The 13687-nt window shown below is 49.5% G+C and overlaps 1 long non-coding RNA gene across 1 annotated transcript; it reads right to left on the bottom strand.

Annotated features, from left to right (window-relative positions):
* Window positions 1-5888: 5888 nt before the first annotated feature.
* Window positions 5889-10708, bottom strand: LOC148803343 (uncharacterized). Its single transcript, XR_016076295.1, has 3 exons — window positions 7343-10708; window positions 6748-7268; window positions 5889-6674 (listed from the first exon to the last, which is right to left on the bottom strand). It is a non-coding gene; the product is annotated as an uncharacterized LOC148803343 (long non-coding RNA).
* Window positions 10709-13687: the final 2979 nt, after the last annotated feature.

Here is a 13687-nt window from a genome sequence, read left to right as displayed (position 1 = left end):
TAAGAGCCAAGCCTCCTCCCGCAGTAGAAAGGAAAGACCAGCCACTCCGGTCTCACCGCGGGCAATCAGGTCGGGAGGACCCCAACTTGCCAGGTCTACATCACACCAGCAATCAAAGTTCGAAGCCCCACTTCTAGAGAACTGGTTCGAGATCCAAGTTACAGACTCTAAGCAGAACCTCTGTTCGCAGCCATCACCAGCAGCCCGAGCTGCTTCCTGCGCAAACTATTCCTGACAGTATGGAGGTGAGCTGCACCAATGCGGAGCTCGCCAAGAAGCAAAGACGTCGCTGTCGAGCTCGTCGAACTACCATCCACCCTACCCGAGCTCAGAGGCAGGGAAGAGGTAAGCTCGGGTGAAGTTAAAACTCCCCTCCTTTCTGTTTCTTCCCCCCTGTCTCCCGAGCTCCTGGCTGTTCCAATGCCTAAAGACTTCAAGCTCCCCCCTCTCGACATGTATGACGGGTCGTTCGACCCGAATGATCATGTAGATGCTTTCCAGTCACAGATGCACCTAAAGAGGGCCAGTGACTCTTGCATGTGCGTGGCTTTCTCCACCACTTTCAGAGGAGTGGCCCGCACGTGGTATCGAAACCTTGCACCCGGATCAATAAGAAGCTGGGTGCAGTTCGCACAAGCCTTCACGTCCCACTTCGTCACCAGCAAGTGGTGCCCGCGAACTGAGGAAAGCCTCCTCAGTATAGTTTAGAGAGAGGGAGAGTCCATCCGAGGCTATATCAAGCGGTTCAACGATGCATGCATGCAGATACCACGCCTAGACCCTGCAATGCGCCTTGCAGCAGCCAAGAAAGGCGTGCCGCACAAAGAATTCAAGTGGCACATGGTTGTCAACCAGTCAGCGACCATAACTGAATTCCTCAAGCTCACGGACAAGTTCATAGCCACGAAAGAAGAGATCAACCAAAAGGGTGAGAGCACATCCGAGAAGAGAAAGAGAGAAGGAGAACCTTCCAGCCAAGGAGACAACCGAAAGAAGAAGGATGTAGCTCGGGGGGCAAAGTCGGGTCAGCCGTTCTGAGCCCCTGTAGCGGACCGAACCGACTACACCCCACTAAACACTAAGCGGGCTGAAATCCTAATGGCAATCAAGGACACCCCATGCGTGAAGTGGCCACCCCGCCTGAGGGGGAATCCTAATGAAAGGAATAAAAATTTGTATTGTAGTTTTCACAAAGACCACGGTCATAGTACCGAGAACTGTAAGAATCTCTGCGACGAGATAGAGGAACTCATTCGTCGCGAATATGTAAGGAATTTTGTACAGAATAACAACAATAATAATAATAAAGCAGGTCGACAAGGGGAGCAAAGTAAGGATGCTCCCGAGTCCAGCAGCAGGCCGGCAGAGCAGTCACAGAGGCAGCCTTCGGAAGAGAGGCCAGTTCGGGGCACCATCCACATGATAGTTGGAGGCTCGATTGTTGCAAGCTGTACCTCGGCGGCAGCTCGGGCGTCAATTCGCGAAGCTGCCAAGGAAGAACAAAATCCTTCGAAGCGACCGAAGACAGAGGAACCGATCTTCTTCACGGAGGACGATGCGCGTGGGGTTCACTACCCCCACGATGACGCGCTCATCATAAAAGTAAGGATCAATGATTTCGAGGTCAGGCGTGTCCTCGTTGACTCAGGTAGCTCGACAGATATCCTCTTCAAAGCCGCTTTTGACCAGCTTTAGTTGCAGGGAAGTGACTTGAGGCCCGCTAATACTCCTTTGGTGGGCTTCAGCGGAGAAGAAGTCAGGCCCCTCGGAAAAATAACAGTACCTGTGGAAGTCGGCGCATGGCCCAGCATAGTCAGACTCAACCATGACTTCTTGGTGGTTGCGACCCCCTCCCCGTACAACGCCATAATAGGCCAGCCGAGCACCCATGTCCTACGGGTGGTGGTCTCCACTTATCATTTGGCAATGAAGTTCCCTACAAACTTCAAAGTGGGGGTAGCACGGGGTGACCAGCTTGAGTCTCGCAAGTGCTATGTCGCCACCCTCAAGGGAAAGACCAAGGTGGTCGACAACCTCGAACTGGAGCGACCTACGGAGCAAGGCGAAGAATGAGCTGCACCCACGGAAGAAACAGTTGCTATTCCGACTTCAGCAGAAGACTCAGCTTGGACACTTCAGATCGGTGCTTCAGTCCAAGAACCCTTGCGATCCGAACTAGTAAGTTTCCTACTTCAAAACTTAGATATTTTTGTATGGTCTGCGGCAGAGATGCCCGGTATAGACCCTAATCTTATAACTCACAAGCTCAATACTGATCCTGTAGTTAGGCCCGTTAGACAGAAGAAACGCAACCTAGCCCCGAAACGATGGAAAGCAGTCGACGAGGAGGTCGCGAAGCTCCTCGCAGCCGACTTCATAAGAGAAGTCCATTACCTGAGCTGGGTAGCCAACCCCGTTCTGGTAAAGAAGGCTAACGGCAAGTGGCGCATGTGCATCGACTACACCGACCTAAACCGAGCCTGCCCAAAAGACTGCTTCCCACTCCCCAGAACAGGCCGCCTGGTGGATGTGACCTCAGGGCACGAGTTGCTGAGTTTCTTAGACGCCTATTTGGGCTATAACCAAATCAGGATGGACCCGATAGATGAAGAAAAAATTGCCTTCATCACAGAGTTCGGTCTATATTGTTACAAGGTTATTCCCTTCGGGTTGAAAAATGTTAGGGCAACCTTTCAAAGGCTTGTAAATAAATTATTTGAGCCGCTAATTGGCAGAAAAATAGAGTGTTATGTAGACGACATGGTTGTCAAAACTCAATTCTCGCACGAATTAATACAAGACTTGCATTCTGTCTTTCAAATTCTGAGACGATTTAATATAAAGTTGAATCCAAACAAGTGTGTCTTCGGTGTCACCTCGGGCAAATTCCTAGGATACATCGTTAACCGGCGCGGCATTGAGGCCAACCCGGATAAGGTTAAGGCCATCTTAGATATGAGACCACCTCGGAAGTTGAAGGAGGTTCAGAGGTTGAATGGTCGCATAGCCGCCCTGAGCCACTTTATGTCCAAGTCAGCCGACCGCTGTCTACCTTTCTTTAAGGCAATTAAAAGCAAAGGGTTCGAATGGACCCAAGACTGCCAGCTCGCGTTTGACGAGCTCAAGAAATACCCCGCTAGCGTGCCGATCTTAACCCGACCCAAAGAGGGCGATGTTTTGGAGTTGTACCTCTCGGCAAGTGACAAAGTGGTCAGCTCGATACTAATAAAGGAAGTAGATCGGGTCCAACGACGCATCTATTATGTTAGTAAAGTATTGTAGGAAGCAAAGATGAGATATCCAGAGATAGAAAAGCTAGCCTACGCACTGGTCATCGCAGCTCAGAAGCTTCGTCCGTACTTCCAGGCTCATACTGTTATCGTCCTCACTAACAAACCTCTGAGGCAAGTCTTACTTAAGACCGAGGTCTCTGGTCGATTGACGAAGTGGGCCGTTGAGCTCAGCGAGTACGACCTCTAATACAAGCCGCGAACTGTTATTACGGCCCAAGCCTTAGCAGATTTCATTGTCGAGTGCACTTTCAACTCCGAAGTCTCCAGGCCGGTTGAGCACAAGGCCCCCAGTCCGGGTGAGCCTGGAGCTCTCAGGCCAGTTGAGTCTGGGCCCCATGAGGTAGAAGCCAGTGTGGCATCTCTCCTAGTTAGGCCAAGCGCGAGCTGGGATGAGGAGCCCAGGATCCTTCACGTAGATGGCTCCTTGAACCAGCAGGGCAGCGGAGCCGGATAGTTCTGCATGGACCAAGTGGCACGAAATTAGAGTACGCACTACGCTTCGAGTTCATGACATCCAACAATGAAGCGGAATACGAAGCATTGATAGTTGGACTAGCTTTAGCCAGAGAAGTAAAAGCCAAGCACATCGTCATCTACAGCAATTCTCAGCTCGTAGTTAACCAAGTCACAGGAGACTATGAAGCTCGCGAACCAACCATGGTTGCTTACTTAGCCAAAGTAAGAGAGGCTCTGCTCAACTTCTAGTCACACTTCATCAGGCAAATCCTGAGGTCGGAGAACGCTAAGGCTGACGCCCTGTCCCGGTTAGCTAGCACTAGCGATATCACCATGAGAACCATGTAATAGAGGACCTGCCTCGGCCTAGCATTCTCGAGGGGGGCAGAGGAGGTCGCTTCCGTCGTCCAAGCAGAGCCGAGTTAGATTGACCCGCTCGCGCGCTTCTTGCTACATGGGACCCTCCCTGTAGATCGCAATACGACCAGAAGGGTAGAGCGCCAGGCAACCAAATACATCATAATAGACGAACGGCTATACCGAAGATCCTACACGCTCCCCTACCTGCGTTGCTTGCGACCTACCGAAGCCGAGTTCGTACTCCGCGACACTCATGAGGGTCTGTGCAGCGAACACTTGGGGGGCAGGGCCCTCGCCCAGAAAGCACTACGACAGGGGTACTATTGGCAAACAATGAAGGCAGATACCATCGAGCTCGTCAGAAAATGTGACAAATGCCAGAAGCATGCCAATATTCACCATCAACCTGCGGCCGACCTTAAGTATCTCACCAGCCCGTGGCTTTTCACACAATGGGGCATCGACATACTTGGACTGTTCCCGCCAGCGGCAGGCCAGAGGAAGTTCTTAGTTGTAGCAGTGGATTACTTCACCAAGTGGGTAGAAGCTGAACCTTTTGTAACGATCACAGCCCGGAACATCCAAAACTTCTTCTAGAAGAACATTGTGTGCCGCTTCAGGCATTTGCACACCCTCAAGCAAACGGTGCCAAGACATGGGGATCCAACAGAATTTCACTTCAGTTGCACACCCTCAAGCAAACGGTCAAGCAGAAGTCACAAACAGAGTCATCCTCCGCGGACTGAAGGCACGTTTGGACCGAGCTAAAGGACTATGGGCAGATGAGCTACCCAGTGTTTTATGGGCTTACCGAATCACGGAGAAGACTGCCACAGGAGAGACTCCCTTCAACCTCACCTACGGCACCGAAGCAGTTATCCCCGCAGAGATCGAAGTACCTACACTGCGACTGGAAGCATATAGTGACCAGACGAACGAAGTTGAGCTACGTACCAACCTCGATCTACTCGACGAAGAAAGGGACCTCGCATACATCAGGACCGCAGCTTACCAGCAAAGAGTAGCTCGTTACTATAACGCCAGGGTCAAGAAGCGGAACCTCCGCGTCGGTGACCTGGTCCTTCGCAAAGTTATGGTACCTGAGCCCGGCACTGGCAAGCTCGGGTCCAACTGGGAAGGACCTTATCGAGTGAAACGAGTGCTCGGGGAGGGAACACACGAGCTTGAGACCCTCGAAGGGAAACAGGTACCTCGAGCATGGAATATTGTCAACTTAAGACAATACTACTTGTAGCAATTGAGTAGGCTACGAGCCACTCCCAGAGCCTAAGGGACAAAATGCCGAGCTAACATGACCTCGGCACTATAAGACCCTGTCGCCTCTTCGGCACAGGTGAACTCTAGGAGAACGGACTATAAGCCGCTTCCCCAGCCTAAGGCCTAAAATGCCGAGCTAATGAAAGACCTCAGCACCATATAAGACCTAGTCGCCCCATCGGCATAGGCTAAGTATTTGTAGTGCCCAAGGCACAGGCAGCTTGGGTACGAACCTTGTGATGCATAGCCTGCCCCTGCATGCAACAGGTTGAACCCGTTAGGGACAACCGATGTCAACTTAACCTGGGTGCAGACAGGTCGGGCATATACCCTACTATGTTGCTCACCTCGATGTACATAAGGTTACCCCCACTAAGTACTGGGAGAGAGTTCGGGGTGATGACAATTGAGAAACCCCCACTTCGGGTACTTAGCTTGATAGCTTAACAGTTCAGGGTAAAATAATCACTTCAGCAAATAAAGTAAATTGCATAACACTTAGCAAAATGTATTTTCATTACAAATATTTCATTACAAAAAGTTTGTTACAAGAGAAGAAAAAAGATCAAGCTCGCAAGTACAGGGACCGAACTACTTTGGAGGCTCATCGCCTTTGCCAGGGACCTCCTCAGGGGCATTAACCAGATCAATGGCCTCTGCATCATCATCGGTGCCTTCGTCCTCAGAGTCCGGATCACCCGCTGACTGACGCACTATGTCATCAGTGATCCGCGAAGTAGTGATGGCGCTTGTATCAAGACCGGGGTAGATGTGCCTAATTAACCACCGGCTGAGCTTGAAGCCCTTGCGGTAGGCCTCAGTCATCACATCGTCAAACTTTGAAGACTGGACATAGTCGATGACAGCTTGAACCTTGGTCTCCTTGAGGGCATCCTCGAAGATCTCGGTCTTCTCTTTGATGTCGCCTCAGAGGTACACCTCGTGCTCCAACTTCCCTTTTTCTTCCAAGAGGCCCTGCACCTCGAGCTTTAGGGCATCCTGGTCTGCCTTGAGACTGTCCACCTCGAGCCTCAAGGCCTCTTCGCCAACCTTGAACCCATTCACCTCGGTCCTCAATCTGTCCTTGTCTCGGGCCAGCTCACTCTTCTCTACTAGCAGCACCTCGATGAAGCTCTTCTGAGCTGAGGCATCATTCTGCAAGCGGTGGATCTGACCATGGGCTGCCCTCAGTTCGGTATGGACTGCGCGGGATTACTTCTCAGCTTCCAAAGCCCGTCTCAGATGCCGATCGGATTGAAGGGTCAGGGTGCGCACGACTGAGTTCACCTACAAAAAGGAGACCAGTCAAAAAAAAAAAAGAAAGAAAGAAAGAGAAGATAATCTTTCACAAGGAACTCACCACCATAGTATGAGTAGCAGCTCGGGCACCGAGCTGACCAGGAGTGTGATCAGCCCAAGCTGTGACCTCCTCCAGGTACGTAGCCTCCTTACTCTTCTGGAGGCTGCACTAGGGGTTCAGGATAGTTTGGCTCTCCTGACTCTCCGAGCTGGATACAGTCATCTCTGCCACATGGGTGGACTCCTCGGAAGCCTCAGCGGTGACATCAACAGGACAAGCCCCGGCTGTAGCCTCTGCAGGGCGAGCCTCAGCGGTAGCTTTAGTGGCGTCCCCAGCAACAGTCTCGGCAGGCTCGGTGGTGGGCTCTGCCACCATCTCGAGCCCCTGAGGCGCCATGTCTCCCTCCAAGTCGATGACAGGTTGAGCACCGGGGAGCTCGGGCTCCGGAGCCGGGGCCTGTGGAGGCTGAGCCTCGGCAGAGGCATGCGGGGATTCGACGCACGCTTTCTTGGCTATGCGCTTCTTCCTCTTCATCTAGCAGAAGAGCCTCTGACTGTCTATCTTTTCCACCTCCATGGGACCTGCAGTGAAGCTCGGCGTTAGTAACCCTGAAGTAAGTATGCGAACAAAAAAGCCGAAGTAAAGACAAACCTACCCGGGCTCAAGTCGGCCTGGATGAGCTTCTCCTCGGTTGTGAAGTCCTTGTAATTCAACCTGAGCTGAGCCCACGACTGAAGTGACTTCCTAGTCTTCCCATCAATGATAACACTAGGGTCTTGAACGGCCACCCTCTAGTCGGTGGGGAAAGACCACTCCGTGCTGCTCCGAACTACGAAGTAGTCCCGCTTCCAGGCTGGGACTTTACTCGGGAGCTTATGCATTAATTAAAACCCGGGCGGGGAGACAGGTAATAAGCCCGCTTGTGCCCGGGGAGAGCGCCCAAAGCGCTCTTCTTTATTGCCAAGATAGAATAGAGGATATCTAGGTCAATGGGGAAGGCGCGGTCGAAGCAGAGGGAAATGGTCCCAACCACATTCCGTATGGAATTCGGGTGAAGCTGGTCCAAGGTAATGTTAAAGTGCACCAACACCTCAACAATCAGGGGGTGAAGAGGGAGACAGAGTCCGACATCTAGTTGCTCCCTGAAGACCACGATCTCATCAGGACCGTGCTCCCATGGAAAACTGCCGATAGGAAGGCTGTAAGAGTACTCCCTAGGAAAGTGGAACCTCTGTATGAGATCCTGAAGTCTCTTTAGAGTCATGGTAGAAGGGCCGAACTGATCTGGCACCCGACCTCGGTGGGAGGTGGATGCTAGATTACTCGAAGCCACCCGTACATTGGACAGCTGGGCAGCAGAAGAGCCACCCTGAGCCGAGGTACCCACCTCGGGCTTGTCGATAAGGCTATCTACACTAGACGACATGAAAGCATGAAAGGAAAGAAAGTTTAGAAAAGAAAAGGAAGCTCGGGGACTCACTGCAGAAAACACGAACCAAACTAGGGAAACAACTGAACTAGAAAACCCGAGCTAGGAACCTCAAACGTGAGCTCAATACTAACGCTGAAGACTTTGTGGCGAAGAAACGACCAAGGGTCCCCCACTATTTATAGCCACCGCATCCGGGCATTAACGGTCAAGATTAAGATGATCCAACGGCTCTCAAAGAAACCGGCTACGGGTTTCCTCGAGGCGAAATCAGTTTAGCACGTTTTTTGGCGTCCACGAAGTCCAAATCGTGTGATGTCCGCGCGTAAACCGAACGCGACCCGGGTTTCTCTTGATCAAGCCGGGCACTAGACCGATCCAGCTAGGCGAAGCGCACGCCGGAGTGGCATGAGTACCGAAGCCAAATCCACCCGGCGCATCATGAACTCCCCGCACTGGGTCAACACCGCCAGCACAGGGAATGGGGGGCAATTGATGGAGGGTGATTTGGCCCGACCTCGTAGCACGGGTACACGTGGGCATGACCTTGCTCAAGCGATGACTCAGCGTGACAGCACAGCAAGCGCAACCGCAACTCGGTGGGAAGGGCTCACCGAGTTCAGCCTGGCAACTCGGTGGGTTAGGCTACTCGCCGAGAGCCGCCTGGCCTACACCTCCTCCCCGAGGCTGAGGCGCTTCGAGCTACCTCCGAGCTCGGGGCCCCCTGACCTTTCCTAATGCCCGAGCTCCTCCCAGTGGATTTTGGGCCACTCCCAAACAGGAACACCCTGATCCGCCTCTAGATACCCCGAGGTAAAGACACCTCGGGCCAAACAGCTCAGTGTAGCTTGCCACGGGCAGCTCTTCAATTGTAGGATAGCTCGGTACAGGGTAGATCGCAAAAGAGCAGTTCGGCATATCGTAGGAAGGTCTCCTGTCCGACCACCGTACCTAACAAACCTGGAGACTACAACCACGTCTCTCATCAGACAGTGTTGTGCCCGCCACCTTTGAAGGGTGTCTTACATCTGACAAGTACGTACCCTGCAACGACGGCCCCGCGCGTGCCACCTCAGCCTTGGCTGTAATGGCTGCGGCAGGTCGACAATGGTGGTTATACCTGCCCTGTCAGAGGCTAGTGGACCTGATTCAACAGAGTTCTGTTATAAGTAGCCCAATCACAAAGAATAGAGGTAACTTTCTGATAATCGTGCTATCTGCACTCTTAGCTTTCCTCCTCTCCTTGCATTTTTCACAGAACTCTAACTTAAGTGTCAGAGTGTTCCCGTCGGGCAAGCCCCCGGGGATTCATCATCTTCTCCATCTCAGGTACCTTCCAGGAGCCATGCAAGTGCCAAATAGGAGTGACCGGATTGCGCACCGACAACTATTTTCTTGACAACCTTAACGAGCATTTTCTTTTGGGATGAATCCATATCTACACAAGGAAAGCACCGAGTTAGTTAACAAATCAAGCAAGATTTCACTCAACAATAGGTAATGGAAATGTCACCAGGGGCTCGGCCTTGATTTTCTCGCCTAGCTTGAGGCGGTTGAATAGCACCTCACCTTCTTTGGAACAAGGCGGCTTTTCCTTGGAAGTACCACTGTCCCTCACCAGTAGGATATTTCCTCAATGTGAATAGGTTTTTAAAGAGATTCAGCATCAATGAAACTCCTCGGCAGTGTGCTACTACGAGGACGGAGATGCAAAGGAAACCGAAACCCAACACAGATAATGCTCGTTAACACAACATCGCCTCCCTAGTTGACCAAGGCTATAACCCACATGAGGAATCCTAACCCTATATCCGTCGGGGACATGATATTTGTCACAAAGTCTCTCTATATCCACATGACGGAGGGTGCTATCCAACTCTTAATGTATGGCTTTAACGCCCTCACCCTCAGTTTCATCCCCCTTACCCTCGGCTTGATTCCCCTCGGTCTGGATATCCTTAGCTTCAGTCAATCCCTCTTCTTCCTCACCCTCCAGGTTCACTACCGGAGTTCCACTAGGAGTGCCACCCCTTGGATCCCTCGGCCTCATCAACCTTGTACTATCCTCTACTGATGAGTCGAAAGTTTGGTCACGCTCGGCCCCGCGAGTAGCAACCCTCCTCTATATGATCTTCCCCTATGGAGTTTGGACTCATAGAATGTGGAATAAGATTGGTTAGGTGGGATCATGTCAAGAAGATCATAAGCCTCTCGATTGGAGTCTAAAGTAGACATGATTGAGGATGAAGTCTTACCTAAGCAAAGATAAGGAACGGTGTGTTCAAGAAAACAGATGCAAGAAAGCTGGTCGAGGTGATTTGGAAGCTCCCAAGCAACAACGCGAATGCAAATGGCAGGCTTCGAACCCATCCTCCACCCTTTTTATAGGAAAACGGGCAGTCCAGATCTTCTGCATCCAATAATCGCCACTATTTCAACTCAACTACTTCGTCGATGATCACCACGTGGCACTAGCCTTGAAAACCGAAACGATGCCAAGAGGTCTGACCTGGTTCGTCTCCACCCATCGGGTCAGACCCCCTCAAACCGGCACCTCCATGCGTCCCGAGTTGTGACCTTCACCGACAGACGAAATTCGGTTCCAAACCACACCCTTTACAAACGAATGAAGACTGGAGTGACATCAAGCACAACCACCAAGCTTCATCTCTCTACTCCCTTCGCCCAAAGCCAAGGTCAATACGCCTAACATGGCATTGACCTTGGCTTTGGCATGGGAGTAGGGGCAATTGATATGGGTATTATTGGTCACTCCGTCAACGGATGACAAGTGACATTCCCCAAGTGCAATTTCATTATCTTAGCCAGTTAGCCTCATACAAAGGGCACTACCATCCTTTCTCACTGTCATCAATGCAAAGGCGTTCATTGCAGACGTTACGGCCCCAACCGAGCCCTCCCCGCGCATTTATGGCAGGGTAACGCTCGGCTACGCGGATCACTCTCCCATTAACTCCCGCAATCACGATGCTTGGCATGTGAGGTCATTACACTGCACACACCATGTTGACTCTTAGGCGACACCTACCATATAAGAGACGCATGGCCTTAGGCATCTCTCTTATGCACACTTGCACTCTCAAACTGTTCTTGCTTATTGAGACCTCGGCCCCCTTTGAGCCCTCGGTTAACTTGACTGTCAGAGTCCTCGCTCTTGGGACCATATCTTGGGGACTCTAATGTCTTTTGACTATTTCCAATGAGACCCTCGGCCTCTTCACCTTGGGAGTGATGAAACTGCCTTCATCTCCATATTTGGCAGTAATAAAAAACATGTTCTTGAACTCTCTTTTTATTTTTAAATGTCAAAAAAGTTGGTTTTGTTTCAAAAAAACAATAGATGTTTTTGGAACCATCAAAATAATGGTTTTTAAAACAAAAACAAATTTTATAGTGTAGAAATTTTATGATTTATGGAACATGATATTAAATAAAGAGATGAAAACATGCTTTTGAAACAAAAAATTTAAGAACATGTTTTTTGTTTTACATATACAGCCAAAAAACATATGTTTGTGTTTTTGTTTAAGAAACAATCCTTTTACAAACCAAATGGTTTTTATTTGTTTTTGGAACCAATAATAAGAAAAATAATTCACATTGTAGAACACTCGCAAAGATGATATTCTTTTGATGACTTCAGGGATGAAGTTTTTTGACGTACAACTAACAAAGTGGTCTACTTAGGCCCACTTTCCCATTTACCTAGATAACTGAATTTACCCAAATAAATGCATTTACCCATATTCTTTTGTTTCTCAGGTAAATAAGATAATGATCATTTTAGTCATAATTTTACTTAATCCCCACATGAATCTAAAAACAAATATGAATATCTCAGTCAATGAAAACCAAAATCAAAATCCCATTGATCAGTTCCCCCTCTCAAAATCCAAACATCAAATAGGGCCTAATAGCAAATGAGGCCCGGGAAATCCATAATGCGTTCCATTAAATAAAAAAAAAAAACAATGTTTACAAGATAAATTTGCAAGGTTAGTTATCTCCCTGTTATCGATTGAGGACAAAAATATATATTTACAGGAGATGACGAATCAGTATACTAATATACTATTGACATTTCCAACATAACTAAATCATATTATCTCAAATTATAGCTCCTGATTATTCAGTACAAAAGGATAAGGCAGTAACATCAACAATTCAAGGTTCAAAGTATTGATACGTATCGGCCTGTATCGATTGATATGTATCGTTTTGGGACCTCTTGGATACGCCCCTACAGTGGGTGTATCGGGGGTCTAATCGATTCAAGGTGTGAAGGAGGCCTAAACTGGTTCCCTTGAATCATTTGCGAAAAAAAAAACCAAAAACTGTATCGATTCGCCCGATACGCCCATACCGGCGTATCAGATGTATCGATGATTTGAACCTTGCAACAATTAAAAAAAACAATAATCATTTGCAATTGCAAAAAGACTGGTGGCTTGCAAGTATAGGACAACTCAACTCAAAATCGATTGGGATGATTGATGCCAAGTGGTATAAATAACGTCGTTTAGAAAGACAACAGACAACCTCTGAAACCATAACACAAATACACAGTAAGTTTGGCAGCCAAGGCACTGATTCAACCGGTGCAATGCCCCCTTTTGGTGGCAGCACGTTTATGCTGCATGCCGAATACCAACCAGGGAAGAGAAAGAGGAGGGTGGAAGGATAAGAAGGCGAGAAGAGTCGCATGACTAAGACACATCCCACCGTCAACACCCCCCACAATCCACAAAACATAACCATTTTTATAACCTAAACTAAGTGAAATGTAAACTGCCGGACAGTACAAGGGGGCATCCGTTTTTTGGATTTTGAGAATGGGAGAGTTGGTCAATGAGATTATGAATCTTTTTTTTAGACTTGTGTAAAGACTAGGAAAATTTTATTTTCTTAGGTATCACTTACATACCCATATGTAAATAACTTTGCCTCGAGGAGAGAAAATTGTTGATGATGCACGATCTAGGCACTCTTACCTGGCTACTGGCTCCTTGTTGGCAATGGACGACACCTGAGAAGATGGAAAGAAGGATTCCCGGGGATTTACCTGGTGGGAATACTCCGAAGCTTAAGTCAGAACGTTGGGGAAAGAGAAAAAAGAGAGTGCGGAAGCTAAGAGTGTAGGTCGCGCTTTATCACTACGCTCAAGAGATGAGCTCGCGAGCAAGTAAAGACTCAGGTTGAGGATATGAGAATGCAGAAGTATTCAAAAGTCTCAGTGAGAGCCCTTCTCCTTTGCCTCAGAGGCTTTTATAGGGGAGCTACTGTCAAATCGGGTGTAACCGCCACTGGGTCCTTGCTGCAGCCGTTACCTGCCAGGGCTGTGCAGGTGATTGTTACATCGTACCTCTTGCTCGGATGAGTGACACGTCTTAAAGGGGCAGGCACGCTTCTGCCTGTTGAGAGACGTGGGTACAGTCCATGTCGAAAGGACAGGGACTGCGTCGTCAGTTAAGAGATGTGGCGCAGACTGATCGGGTACGGTTTGTCAGATAGAAGCTTCCTGAGAAACGTCCACGCCGCTCGCTCGCGAGC

The sequence above is a fragment of the Nelumbo nucifera genome, chromosome 1 (assembly GCF_055504915.1).
Source record: "Nelumbo nucifera cultivar China Antique chromosome 1, China Antique-T2T, whole genome shotgun sequence".
Taxonomy (NCBI): domain Eukaryota; kingdom Viridiplantae; phylum Streptophyta; class Magnoliopsida; order Proteales; family Nelumbonaceae; genus Nelumbo; species Nelumbo nucifera.
Note: the sequence above shows the minus strand (reverse complement) of the source record. Positions and strands in the feature narration are given on the sequence as shown.